The 12,186-nt window shown below is 41.9% G+C and overlaps 1 protein-coding gene across 5 annotated transcripts in view; it reads left to right on the forward strand.

Moving 5' to 3' along the window:
- The first annotated feature begins 785 nt into the window (after positions 1-785).
- Positions 786-12,186, forward strand: part of LOC108428237 (activating transcription factor 7 interacting protein) — a 52,157-nt gene continuing 40,756 nt past the window's right edge. For 3 of the 5 annotated variants that reach the window (XM_017699100.2, XM_017699101.2, XM_017699102.2), the window contains exon 1: positions 786-1,075. The gene's annotated coding sequence lies outside the window, so the exon portion shown is untranslated. The remainder of the gene's footprint in view (positions 1,076-12,186) is intronic. The other 2 variants (XM_017699093.2, XM_037543521.1) reach the window with 1 other exon arrangement.

The following is a 12,186-nucleotide window of genomic DNA, read 5'->3' on the forward strand; positions in this document are numbered from 1 at the left end:
TGCCTTAACAACAGAAGGACCCCCAGTGGTGCAAGTTCTTTATAGAACCACAGAACATGCAACACATAGAACATACAGGCTTATGCAAAGAACTCTATAAGCATGAAAGGGTTCCATAAGGAACTCGTGGTTCTAAATGGAACGGTTACTTTGACTAAAGAACCATCTTTTAAGAGCGTATGCTAAAACGTTAACTGCCCATTAACACTACTAGCGTCTTTCTCGGCATAATAAAACCTGCCAGGATTAATAATTAATAATTAATTATTATTATTAATCAGTTTTATCGGCTAATCGGGGACAGAGGCTAGGCTAGCGGGCGTGCTAATGCTAAAGGAGAGCAGCTTTGCGAACGAAGTTTCCCGCAGAAATTGTCCGTCCAGCTACGAGAGGCTGAAGCCGCTTTACTGATCGCTTATTCTTCGAACTTCTCGGTCCACCTTAAATGGTGGCGCCTCGGGCAGGCTGTAGACCTGCTGCACCATTTAAGGTGGACCGGGAAGTTCGAGCAAAGCTGGTGGACGAGGAGCTGAATTCAGATTCGCCGTGGATATGAAAGCGCGGCTAACGAGGCGGCGCTGCTGTAACGGCTTAATGAGCCGGTAGATCGCGTTTCATGTCGACACCGTTTTCTGCTGACGCCGTCGGCGTGGTAGGAGGTCCTTCCTTTCCCTCAGCCTCTTTTTTTTCATCTCTCTCCCGCGAAATCGCGCTCTCCCTCCCTCCCCCTCTCTCCCTCCCTCCCTCCCTCCCTCCCCCTCCGCCTTTGAACAGCCTCACAGCGCCCCGGCTCCTACACCGTTTCACTCACTCACTCACTCAGACTCAGACACAGCCGCACTGTGTGTACAGTCAGTCTAACTGTGCGCTCGTGTGACCGCCTGTCTCTGATTCCGTCACCACCACCACGCGTTGACGACTCACGCTGAAAGCTCCGCGCGCGTTCGCCAACTCCGAAAACGAATCGAATCGCCGAATGTAAACAAACAGCGACGCTGCGCTGACTCCGCTTTACGGTCACATTTCCCCGAGCGCTGGTGAGAACACGCGCTCGACCGGCCGGTCAAAGCACTGGGTGAGTCCTTTATTTACACTTGGCTGACCTGCTTCGGCTTCTTCGGTTCATTCATGTTCGCGTTTGAATTCGTTCATGTTTACATTTTAAAACGCTCCACTTACTCGCTGTCAACCTGCTGCTCTTGGCTGCAGTTCAGCCAGTGAGCCGCTTACGTTTGGACGACTTGGCTGTCCTCTGGTGCTGGTTTAGGTCTGAGGAGAACCCGTTTTAAGACCCGAGTGGGTCAGAAGTAGCTGGTACTGCCCGTATAGTAGCTGCCTGCTGTAGATTTACTTCAGCTTCGTTCTTGAATATTAATTTTCAGTCCAAAGCGAGTCGCAGTAAACAAATATGGAACAAAAACGAATTTGTTTTTGTTTTTAAATTATTTTGCAGAATTTTAAAAACGCTAGCTGCACTTTACATTGAGTGAAAATTTGATGAATGGACCAGTAGAAGTGCGTGGAAATGACTGTCATTACGTTAACATGCATTAAAAGTTAAGATTTATTTTTTTACCTCATCCAGTTACGTTAACATTCGAAGATTTAAACGTTTTTAAGAGTGTTTTTGAGTATTCTGAGCATTCCGATTCAAATTAGCCCAAGCATAAAATTAGTATCTCGAGGTAGAAATTTCAGGTTTTTTTCAGAGCACTTTCTAAATATGGAGCATAGAAAGATGTCAAAAAATCCAAATTATTTGGGACTAGATGTCAAAGCATGTGCAGTTTATGACAGGAAAGTAAACAGGATGGCTGTGCTCACTACACGGGCACTATGTCCTCATTAAATATTTATTATTATTATTATTATTATTATTATCTTGGAACTATAAAACCTGGGGAAAGTCATAGAACGTCTATGTTCTTGCTTAAGCTGAAACTGCTTTAAAGCTGTTTAACACTGAAACATTATCGTCCCCTGGAGTATATCGAAAACTAGCCTTTCAAGTCATTCAAACGCAAGAACTGTGCTTTTTTAACTTAGCAACCCAATTAGCTTACACGAACACGTATAACGACAGATTGTGTAATTCTGTAAATTAATTCTGCAAAAACAGCAGACATTTAAAATAGTGCTCTTCATAAGGAGTGACTTGTACCATGATCGCCATTGGTTTAATTGCTAATTGTCCAAAATGTATAGTACGTGCAATTAAGTAATCAGTCATTAGTGCAACAAAGAATTAGAACCAAAATTTGAGCATAATTGCTAAGGTCTGAAATTCAGGAGTCAACTCTGATAATAATTCGAAGTGGTGTGAATCAATGAATTCGATTCCAAGACTCGATTCCACTCAACATCTCAATCCAAAAAAACAAAGATACATAGAGACGAACATCTGGCAAAAATAAACAGCACGATGTTAATTATATTTGACCGTAGTGAGGACCTTTTGAGAGCTAATGCTAGATAAATGAACTTAGCTGACTAACAGTGACTGGCTAAACTATACTTTGTTCTTCTCTCTCACCTCCTTTAGCTGAGTGGGTGTTTTGGGTCTGGAATCGTTTGATTGCAAAGCAATTTTTCATTACAAGTTTAACGTTTTGCTTTGATTTCCACTTTGTTTATAGTAAAATGTGGATGTTTTGTGTGTATGTGATGACTGACAGTTGATTTAGACTGAGAGCATGCTACCCCATATTCTGTGTTTACGTGGTTGTGGGCAAAGTTGAAACTCATTGTTTAAAATAGATTACAAAGCATTGGAGTCGACTCTCGGTTCCAGAATCCTTGGAATCGAGCCACGAATTTCAGGACTGATTGCCAGCCCTACTGATCGCTTCTGTCCTTGCTCTAGTGACATCTACTGTCTGTGGGTGGTTGGCAGCATATGACTAAAGCTCCTTTCACACTCAGAACTCAGTAGATTACATGCCTTTATAGCTAATGTTCAGGCTTTGCGTCATTCACACTTGCAGTAGGGCTGGACTCAAATATTTAACTGTTCGGATATTCGTTTATTGGTGGGTAGGTATTCGGTTTTTAATTTTGGATGTTCTTCAGATGTTCTTTTTGTCTCTCAGTGAAGACGAACTGCAAATGTTGTAACATTCTGGGTTCTCGAGAGAAACTTAGATGACTCTGTTTTACTTTCTGTAACACAGCTTTATATTTAATTTACTGAAAACAACACCAAACATGGAGAGAAGAAACTCAGCCTTTCCAGTGCTAACATTTTAAAAACATTTTAAAAGCTCCACTCTTGAAAACCCATCATCCACCTGTGTTCAGGCTCTTCAACATAAAATCCTTGTATGAGTAAACCCTAAACAGCTCAACGTAAACATTTATTCTCTTTAAAAACACTCAACTACTTACAACACGGCATGGCAACACCACAGCATGTTTTGTCAACACATTCTTGCACGGTTTTTTACTTGTAATTCCACTGTTAAAAACCCCAACGTGGTGCTGGACAGCATATATTCTCAGGGCAACTGCAAACAGTGCCCTGCCGTACTGGACCTTTACTAGGGCCACAATGTATGCCCCTCGTTAACTATTGCATGCACTGTGCTGTTACACCCCTGTCCTGCTGCTAAGAGAGGCTAGCTGGCCTAGTAGACGAAGTGAAGCCGCACCGCAAGAGCTACAGCATTCTGCAAGGAAAGCAGGTAACCTGGAAATTTGAATTTTACAGCGGATGAAACTGCGGATGTTCTTTCAACACAGGCATCGGGCGTGGATCCCTGAAGCTTCCAATATATGCTGCTGATTACTCCCGAATCTATGGCGCCCCAAAAACAGTATTCTGGACAGCCCTAATTTGCAGGGCTTAAGTGTTGTTTTACTGGGGTGCACACGTTGACGTTTGTGTGAAATTCCCATAAAGCAGAACATCCTCAACATGAAGGGCCAACAGCTTCTTAATTTCTGAATCATGTACAAAACACACTCTCACGTTTTTATCTTTTGTGAAAGGTTACATAAGTGTTTCCATTTGTTGGCGATGCTGCATCGTTCTGGAGTATTAGCAGGAAAACAACAGAGCAGTTTTTTGTCACTTCTCTCAAGCAGTAATACACTAGAACCATACATAATACTTGACGTTTGCTGTGTCATATTGGCTTCTGTTCACACATGGGCTTGTCCCAGGATTTTGACTCTTGCGTTCACGTTAACGCCTTTAACACTGTTTTATTACTATTGAATTCCCACGTAAAAGTACATATGTGAAAGGAGCTTGAACGTGTTTTGTTAGCAAGATTATGTGAGGTAAATTGTCCCAGTCCTTTCCCTCCATTGTCATGGTTCATGGTATATGCCATATAATTGTAACTATATTTGTGTAGCAGGGTATAAGTTGGTATTAACTCTGTAATTGCTTAAAGGCCAGCAAAACCTTTTGCTTCTGCTCTAGACCCAGCCGTGCTATGGATCAGCGTTTGACATTTGTCAAGGTTGATGGGGAGAAGGGATAAAGAATGGTGAGGGTAACTCAGATGTAATTTTTAAAGTGAAAACCAAAGCTTCTGAGACTGCCTCACACATTTTATAGGTCTGGCTAGATCTGTGTACTTGCTTTTAAAGCTAAAGCATTTGGTTACAGTGCAGATGTTCAGTCTTCACATGGACAACTAATTTTCCATAGACATTGTGTGGACAACAAGATACCCTTTTCTGAAGTTCCACATTAAAGGCTTGATTTGTTTGGATGGTACAATTTTAAGGTGATAAATCTTCAACCAGTATAGTTGCCTGAAAAAAGAGCTTAGAGAATGCCCTAGAAAGTGATTAACGTGATTTTCTTGGAGTAGACTGGAACAAGACTTGTCTTTTGTTAGCTTAGTGGGTATGTAAATGGCCAAGTATGTGTGTTAGGTTCTTAGATTATTATAGATGGCAAATTCACATGTTTCCATATTTTAGCGAAGGATCTTCAAAGGATCTTGCATTGTTGCAGTGCCCAGTCACCTGGCCTCTGAGTGTTGTGTTTCTAACATTTGATGCACACATGATATGACCCCATCCATTGTGCCATAGCAAGCTTATGAAGAAAGTGATGGATGTTGTTCAAAAGAAAATTGCTCAGTGCCCTTGTTTTGCAAAGTCCTTGGATCTAAACCTGATGAAAGGGGTGATGCCCTGAATTTGAACAAAACAACATGCAGAATCTGCAACAGACCAACTGGAACAATCAGTGGTAACACCACAAGTCTTCACAACCATCGGCCAACCAGCAGACCTTTTTAGATTTCAGCTGACAACATGTAATTCCTGCCTGTATTTCTCATGGTTCTCAAACTTTTGTCATCTGTAATTTTTGTGATCGCTTGAGGTGACTGTATGATGGCAGTAATCAGGTACCAGAAGTGGGTACAGTTGATAAGATTACTTTCAAGGATCTGAGTATATTGCTGGAGCACCAGGATGCATTTCGAAGTCACAATTATTTTACCAAGTAAGCCATTCTGAGCTACTACAGCCAGGTCAAGTGGTAACTTACATCCACATTTTGTTCATTGTCCAGTTTTTCAGCAGCAAGTGGAAATAAGAATGCCTCAAAGTGAGATTTGTCCCGGAGACTGTTGAGTGACAGTATACCTGCTGCTCTAAAAGGTTCTTTATAGGAGTACGATTTGGAAGAGAGTTACTGAGAGTTGCTAGAGCAAAGAAACTTCAGATTCGTCAAATCAAGGTTAAGCTCCTGCAGCTTCCTCTTCATAATAAGGCCTACACTCGATTAGGGTGAAGACTAACTAAGTGTAAACCATGTGCCTTTTGGTAAAAAAGGCATGTAACAAAAGGTTGGTGTGATTCTTTGTAAGCCAATTATGTCTGCCACTCAGGGCACCTTAACAGGCTTTGTGGAGGGTGATAGCTACCCAGCTTTGTGTATGTGACGTAACAGACATCTATGAATCACAATCAGTGCACTCGCAAATTGAGCAGTTGTGGATTCTTGGGCACAAATGTCTGTGGTATTGCTGGGTTTCCAGAGATAAGAAGAACATTCTTAAGCCAGTTGTCTCACAACTTTATTAGATGCACAATGAGATGATGCCATTAAAATCTTGGTCTAATTCTGTGGCAGACTGTGTGATATGTTTACATGTGCTTCATGCCAGATTATGGTGCAAGAAAATGACTACATTTATCTTCAACATTCTTCCATCAGCACCACAGTAGCACCGCATGTACTACCCTGGGCTCAAGGAGGATGCTGGAGGCAGTGCAGTGCTGCAGCAGCCTTCATTTTCTTTAATCACGCATCGGATGAACAAAGCTAACAGAACCAAAACCAACTCTATGCTACACTGGCCACTTTTCAGTGGCTTTTAACTTACTAGACTTTACTCAAGCTCTTCTTAAGTCTCTTTTTGGTGCTGCTTGTCCCTCTCTGTCTTCACTTTCAGCTGTTTTTAAAAGGTGCTCGCACTGCCAGCCAGATCAGCATCAGCTGCCTCTCGTGAGTTGCCTTGTGTGAGCATCCGAGCTGAGAGGGAATGAGCGCTTGCCGCTCTGCCTCCTCATTACCACCCCCAGCTGGCAGCTCGGCCACCCGGTGGAGCTCGGGACTTGCTCTGGTGCCTCTCATGGCCGGCACCAGCATCCTCGTCCTCCTCCTCCCACCATCACTCTCGTGACTCGCATCCGTTGGGGGAACTCGGGATTTGTACTCCGCCCCTCCACACTTGCGGCTCTCTCCCTGCCATCCTCGCCGAGGTTCGTCACCGCTGTCTCTCATGGCCGTCAGGGTCGGGGCCTGGGTGGACGGGCACATGCCACAACCACCTGATTCTGATCTTGGCCATTGCCGTCGCTGTCACCCTTGCAGTTGCCTCAAATAATACATCATGTAGGACCACAAAGTTAGCCATGAGGCTGCAGCAAAAACACACTTGCACTTGTGTGTGCTGGCAAACAGACAAGGATATCTGACTTACTACCTTTTAAAAGTGGGCTGTTACCCAGTGTCTGCCCAGTGTCTGCGTCTTGAAGTCACACTGGCTAAAATTTATTCACTGCTTTTATTTAGTTTCAGTGCCTTAAATCCAAAACAATCCACGGACCTCATGACAATTAAAGATTAGACTATAATTCAGAATGACAAGTACTACTTCTGGTAATGATATTCCCACAGCTGACTGTTGTGTATTTAAATGAAGTAAAGCCAAGACTGGAGTTTTGGATGATGGATTGAGCCAGACTGATATAGGATTTTTAAAATCGATACTGATTGCGATATTTTAGGATTTAAAAATGCAATATATTGGCTGATATTCTTTTTTTTTTTCTTCAGAAATACATAAAGTATTTCCCCAACATTTGTTATATGTAGTTATTTAAGATGAAGATTACATGACATAATACAGTGACAAGAAGTGACACAATGTGACAAGAAGAAACAACACAAAAACTATGGGCAGAATATCTGAAAGAGTTCTTTAATTTTAATGGGCAAACTGTGAAAGTGTGCAGGATTTGGGAAAGTGAAAGGAGAATGCACACTTTCTCCCCTGCATTTCATAGCTAAATCTTTCCCAAAAGCTCAGATATCAGTAACTCAATCTGCACTGATTTTGTAGATGTAGAGCCACAGGAGATAAAGCATTAGTTAGCTTTGTTGGTAACCTAATTTAGCTATGAACAGTGGTGTAAGCTGCTGTAAACCATGTTGCCAGAGAATTTTTAGAAGTGATGAGCTAGGGAGAAATGATGAGATTGCTGTTTGTTTACTGTTTCGTAAATAACCTACTGTCAACTTTTTCAGTAGCTTAGCATTACTGCAGCAAAAGCAGGCATGGCTGTCATGAATGTTGCCAGGGTTATTTAGGCTAAGAAGTGATAGGGTTTTTTTATTTTTATAATATCATTATTATTAACATAATTCATGGGGCATTTATCAGCTTACCATGAACACAGACAATCTCTGTCGCAGAATATTCGACTCTGCTGATTGTTGTGATTTATGGCAATACAAATGTGTATGTTACCAATAGGGAAGTTGCACAGCGCCCCTCTGATGGACAAACACACAACAACACTCAGAGTTGAAGGATCTGCTTTTCGTCATTTATCGGTTGTTATAAATGCCGGTACCAATTTCTCTGCAACTGCGTTATATCGACTGGTAATATCGGTGCGCTGATTTATGGGCTCTAGCGAAGAATGCTCATGCATACAAAATTGAAGGAAAAAGTGATAAGTTCTACATATTGATTTCATGGACATTATCGATAAATATATATGGGACCACTTTCCACAAGGTTTAGGAGTGCGTTTATGGGAATTTTTGACCGTTCTTCCAGAAGCGCATTTGTGAGGTCAGATGCTGATGTACAACCAAAGGTGTTCTATCGGGTTGAGGTCAGGACTCTGTGCAGGCAAATCAAGTTCTTCCACACCAAACTCGCTCATTCGTGTCTTTATGGACCTTGCTTTGAGCACTGGTGTGCAGTCATGTTAGAACAGGAAGGGGCCGTCTCCAAACTGTTCCCACAAAGTTGGGAGCATAAAATTGTCCAAAATCTCTTTGTCTGCTGAAGCATTAAGAGTTCCTTTCACTGGAACTAAGGGGCCAAGCCCAACTCCTGAAAAACCCCACACCATAATTCCCCCTGCACCAAACTTTACGCTTGGCACAGGTACCGTTCTCCTGGTAACTACCAAACCCAGATTCGTCACTCCAGAGAACATGTCTCCACTGCTCTAGAGTCTCCACTGCTCTAGAGTCTCCACTACTCTAGAGTCTCCACTGCTCTTTGACGCTTTGCATTGCGCTTGGTGATTGTAAGGCTTGGATCCAGCTGCTCGGCCATGGAAATCCCTTCCATGAAGCTCTCTACGCTGTTCTTGAGCTAATCTGAAGGCCACATGAAGTTTGGAGGTCTGTAGCGATTGACTCTGCAGAAAGGTTGCGACCTCTGCGCAGCCTCAGCATCCCTTGACCCCTGTCATTTTTCATGGCCTACCATTTTGTGGCTGAGTTGCTGTCGTTCCCAATCGCATCTACTTTGTTATAATACCACTGACAGTTGACTGTGGAATGTTTAGTAGTGAGTAAATTTCACGACTGGACTTGTTGTACAAGTGGCATCCTATCACAGTACCACGCTGGAATTCACTGAGCTCCTGAGAGCGACCCACTCTTTCACCAGTGTTTGTAGAAGCAGTCTGCAGGCCTAGGTGCTTGGTTTACAACTGTGGTCATGGAGTGATTGGAACACCTGAATTCAATGATATGGATGGGTGAGTGAAAAGTTTTGGCAATATAGTGTGTATATACATACTCACCAGCCACTTTATTAGGTACACCTGTTCAGTTGCTTGTTAACATAAATAGCTAATCAGCCAATCACATGGCCACAACTCAAAGCATTTAGGCATATAGAGGTGGTCAAGACAACTTGCTGAAGTGCAAACCAAGCGTCACAATGGGGAAGAAAGGGGATTTAAGTGACTTTGAACGTGGCGTGGTTGTTGGTGCCAGACGGGCTGGTCTGACTAATTCAGAAACTGCTGATCTACTGGGATTTTCACACACAACCATCTCTAGGGTTTACAGAGAACGGTCTGAAAAAGAGAAAATATCCAGTGAGCGGCAGTTGTGTGGACGAAAATGCCTTGTTGATGTGAGAGGTCAGAGGAGAATGGACAGACTGGTTCGAGATGATAGAAAGGCAACAGTAACTCAAATAAATAAACAAAATCTCTGAGGAATGTTCCCAACACCTTGTTGAAGGTATGCCACGAAGAATTAAGGCAGTTCTGAAGGCAAAAGGGGGTCCAATTTTTTACAAGCAAGGTGTACCTAATAAAATGGCCGGTGTGTGTGTGTACATATAAATTGTTTTTGTTATATAGCCCAGACCTTAAGTTTGGTTAGTTGATAAAGTGTAATTTATGAGTGTTTGTGCTGTATTGGCTTGGTACCTCAGTGCCTCAGTGCACCCCTACTTCAGCTATTCTGCCTCCTATAAAGGATACTGCTAGTCTATTCTAGTAACACATGGATTTGGGTGTTTATATTCTCTCTCTCTCTCTCTCTCTCTCTCTCTCTCTCTCTCTCTCTCTCGTTCCTTCTCTCTTTTTCTCTTTCCAAATTTAGTTTCATTGTTGCTACTAGAGTATTTCTGATCCAAAAACAGCTTATATTTTTTCTGAAGGCGTTATGCCGTAAATTTTTTAACATGGTGTTTTTGTATGGAAATATGTTTTGATTTTCATCCACTTGCATTTGCTTTAGAGCACATTGTGTAGTAGACGATATTGAGGAGTGTTTATATTCACAGTTAATCTTGGTAGATTTGGTACACCCACCGTGTCCTCTGAAATGGTACAGTCCGTCTGCCAGTAATTTTCCACTTGCTCTTCTGCGTTCACTGTGCTCACATAGGGGAGGGGCATAACTGTGCATGTCCTTGTTGCACAGTTTGGCTGTGCTCCTGCATCCTGCATTTTCCTGTGCGTGGTTTCAGGTCCATGTTAGCCTGTAATGTGGAGTTTCCACTTATGTCATTATTTTAACATGCTTAGATTGCCTTGTATTATTAGTATTATTTTAATGCATACTATGACCATGTGTCAGAGATGGTGGTGAGAAAAATACCTTGATTTGGTGGGTTGGTAAATTGTTAACAAACAGCATCTGGCTAGAACTTGACTTCCTTCAGCCTTGCCCCAGATGCATGTAGCTTGATGTACCTTCTTTACTCAGATTTTGAAGCATGTTTCAATGAGGCCTTAGTGAGTTTAACACATTGAGCAGTCGAGCCTAGTTTAGTACCCCTCCCACATATTATTTTTCACTCATGCCTCGCGTTGCACCTCGCAGACAGCCTGCGTCATCACACTTAATCATGCGTTTTCTCTCTCTGTCCAACTACATCATAGATCGAATTAGAGCAAGGCCCATCTTTATGGTCAAAGATCAGTCCTTCAGAATTGTGTTGCTATATCAATCCGTCTGTTTGTTATTTGTGATTGAGAAGGATCAGTATTCTACGTGTGCCATTTCATTTTAATTTCATTTAAAAATGAATTACTCTTCATTAGTGCTAATTATGTGTAATGGCAGATGCACATGTAGATGTTCTGAATGTGTGGTGCATTAAAAAAGACTTAAATTATTATTTAAAAAGACATAAAATCTATTTTACAGTATTTATGCTTCTTACTGCTACTTGATAATGCTCCCTTGAGGGTAGTAACTTATATACTTTTCGCTAAAAATGTCCTTTAGACAGAAAAGTTTCAGCAGAATATTTTGTTTTTTACATCTAGCAGTGTGATTCACATTGAGGAGCAAAGAAATAAAGTGAAAAAAAATCTTTAGTTAAATAAATAACAGAATGTGAAGTAACATGTTAACCCTAGCTAATTACAAAGCGCTGGGTTAGAGCAGTAGCATTGATTTTACATATTTCTAGAGGAGAGTTAACCTTCCACAAGGGAGTTGTGGAACCTATTTTATATAACCTCTGATGGACTGAGCTCAGATGTCTGGGTGGGATAGTCTGCCACTGTAACACTGAACTGTTAACGCAGCTTAAATACCCAGAGAAATGGCCAAAATGCTGCTGGGAGAAGAAAAAAAAAGATGAATACAATGCATAGACTCCTGAACATGGTGCCAGAGCAGAAAGCCAGAGTGGTGGCTGTCTGAGACCTACACCTTCTTGAGTAGAGTTATTAGAGCAGTGTTTCCTGGACACAGATTAAAGATATCACATCATTTTTGAAGTCTGATAATGTGAAGTAAATTTCACTGGTGGTCTATTCTGTGTCAAAAAGCAAGTATTGCGTTTGGTCTAGTCTAGAAAAATATTCTTGCCCAGCTACTGAAAATCATTCTGAATTGTTACAATACTGATGTGGTCCTTACAGTTTTCTGTGCAGAGCCACTGATCATTCAGCATGCCAGCTACGTTAGTGGCCGTTTTGTGTTATTGCATGAAAGTCTGGAATAAACGTGGGGGATGGTTATGCACATTCCAGTGCGCACAGAAGCTGCTTATTTAACCAGTACAGAAAGCTTTTAGTACAGTACAAGAAGAGCTAGATAGATAGATAGATCGAGCGATTGATCAAGCTTCAACAGCTCCTGCTGTGAAAGCAGCCTTGAGGCTGATTCAGAGGTGTTGTAGAGCCATCAAAATGTGATGTAGTTTGTCTTGG

Source organism: Pygocentrus nattereri, chromosome 12 (genome assembly GCF_015220715.1).
Source record: "Pygocentrus nattereri isolate fPygNat1 chromosome 12, fPygNat1.pri, whole genome shotgun sequence".
Classification (NCBI taxonomy): Eukaryota; Metazoa; Chordata; class Actinopteri; order Characiformes; family Serrasalmidae; genus Pygocentrus; species Pygocentrus nattereri.